At 32.7% G+C, this 2,690-nt stretch overlaps 1 non-coding gene across 1 annotated transcript; it reads left to right on the top strand.

The window, feature by feature from the left end:
- The first annotated feature begins 1,844 nt into the window (after positions 1-1,844).
- On the top strand, positions 1,845-1,951 carry LOC133781208 (small nucleolar RNA R71). Its single transcript, XR_009869997.1, has one exon. It is a non-coding gene; the product is annotated as a small nucleolar RNA R71 (small nucleolar RNA).
- Positions 1,952-2,690: the final 739 nt, after the last annotated feature.

Below are 2,690 nucleotides of genomic sequence, written 5' to 3' on the forward strand. Positions count from 1 at the left end.
GCAAAGGTTTAAGGTCTAACTTTGGAGACTCGGGAATTGATTAAACGTGATCTAAGGGTGAAAAAGATTCAACTTTGGTTTCATCTAAGGGTATAGACTCTAGCAAAGAATTTTCATCATCATTAGAATCGCCAACATGCAAGTTCATACCAAAGTATTTTTCACAAAAGTCAACTAATTCATTTCCATCATTTTCACAAATACCATCTATCATGTTAACTTCATGCACTTCCTCACACTCAACAGATTTAGCAACATTAAAAACATTCAATTCAACAGTCATATTTCCAAAAGATAATTTCAAAATACCATTACGGCATTTAATGATTGCATTAGATGTAGCTAAGAATGGTCTACCTAAAATGATAGGAATTTGAGCATGCACATTTTCCACAGGTTGAGTATCAAGAACAATGAAGTCAACAAGAAAATAAAATTTATCAACTTTTATCAAAACATCCTCTATAATACCTCTAGGAATTTTCACAGAATGATCGGCTAATTGAAGAGTTATAGAAATAAGTTTTAGTTCACCAAGACCAAGTTGCTTATAAAAAGAATAAGGCAATAAATTCACACTAGCACCCAAATAAAGTAAAGTCTTGTTAATAAAATGATCACCAATAATGCATGAAATTGTGGGACACCCACGATCTTTATATTTAACAAGACTCTTATATTGAATAATGGAACTAGCTTGTTCAGTTAAAAACGCCTTTTTAGGAACATTAGTGTTTCTTTTAACAATATAAAGATCCTTGAAAAATTTAGAGTAGGAAGGAATTTGTTTAATGGCATCTAAGAAATGGATATTGATACTAACTTATTTAAAAACTTCTAAGATGTCATTATATTGGCCGCCTTTTTAAATTAGAAGTAATCTTTGTGGGAATGGGGCTTTTGGAATGAAAGAATGGATTGGAGTTTCCTTGTTTGAAGAGTCATTGGCATTAGAACTAGAAGGCTGACTCTTTTCTTTTTCTTTTTCAACCTCGAGTATGTAATCGGGTTTGACAATGTTCTTTCCGGACCTAAGAGTTGAAATTGATTTGACTTCTCCATTATGACTAGACTTTCCTATCTCATATTGACCTTTTGGATTAGGGATAGGTTGACTAGGGAATGTTCCTTTTTCTCTATAAGCTAAAGCAGTGACGAGTTGTCCTACTTGTGTCTCGAATTTTGTAATTGATTGAGACTGATTTTGTAGGATTTGTTGAGTGGATTGCATAAATTGTTGTAAAGTATTTTCTAAGGAAGGTTTCCTTTGTTGAGGATATGGTTGATTTTGTGGGGCATGAGTTTGGTTTTGCGTGTTGTATTGGTGCCCTTGATTCATTTGAGGTTTATTTTGTCTCCATGAAAAGTTTGGATGGTTTCTCCAATTTGGATTGTAGGTGGATGAAAATGGGCTATCATTTGGTTTCCCATAAGCATGAAAAGCATTGGCCTCCTCAGAAAAGGCTTCTTGGTAGGAAGGACATGATTGGGCATTATGGCAAGGACTAGAACATATAGAACAAACAATTTTTCTTGGTTGTATTGGAGAATTTATAGTTTGGTTTATGGCTAAAGCTTCTTTTCTCACTAATTTGTCTAAGGATGTTCTTAAGTCTAATTCATCTTTTACTTCATACCTTCCTCCTCTTTTTGGTGAATTAGTTGACCTATACCTAGGATCAAAATAATTCCATTCTTGTGAATTGACAGATAAATCTTCAAGGGCGTCCCAAGCCTCTTGTCCTAGAAATTTTAAAAAATTTCCAATATGCATAGGTTGAATCATTTGACGATTAGAGGGAATCAAACCATCATAAAAATATTTTACAAGTCTCCATTTTTCAAAACCATAATGAGGACATTTTAATAATAAATCTTTAAATCTTTCCCAATATTAATAAAACTCTTCATTCTCTTTTTGAAAAAACTCGGAGATTTCTCTCCTTAGACTATTAGTTTTAGACATCAGAAAAAAAATTCAGCAAGAATTTATTATAAAGTTGATCCCATGTAGTTATAGACCCCGTGGGAAGGAAATTTAACCAAGCTTTTGATTTGTCTTTTAATGAAAAAGGGAATAGTCTTAGTTTGACCGACTCTTCAAAAAAAATTTGAAATTTAAATGTTAAGCAAATTTCTAAGAAATCTTTGGCATGCATGTAAGGATCCTCTCTACCTAACCCATAAAAAAATGGCAACAATTGAATGATTGATGGTTTAAGCTCATAATGAGTAGCAGAAGTTGTAGGAAAAACAATACATGAAGGAGCATTAGATGAAGTAGGTGCAAAATATTCAAGCAAAGTTTTTTCAGGCACAACATTTTCATCAACAGGATTAGCATTTGGTTCCATGATGCTCAAATTTTTACTAACACTTTCAATTTCAAATAAAGATAAGCGTCTTTTTACTAATCGTTTTTTAGAGTTACGTTCCCAATGATGCATATAATTTTCACAAACAAGGCAACAAAGATAATCTCAAGCAAGCAATTTTCTAATGTGTAAGATAGTTAAAATCGCAACCATAGAGCATACTTAGAATTTTTAGATATTTCCCAACAATATAATTCTTATGGTATACTTGTCCCTAGTCCTATTTGATTCCACTTACTCGCACACTACTAACAACTCCCCGAGGTTAATTAGTAGAGGCGGATTGAGAATTTTGTTCAAATTTCCTTTAAGCAA

The sequence above is a fragment of the Humulus lupulus genome, chromosome 5 (assembly GCF_963169125.1).
Source record: "Humulus lupulus chromosome 5, drHumLupu1.1, whole genome shotgun sequence".
In the NCBI taxonomy this organism is placed as follows: Eukaryota; Viridiplantae; Streptophyta; class Magnoliopsida; order Rosales; family Cannabaceae; genus Humulus; species Humulus lupulus.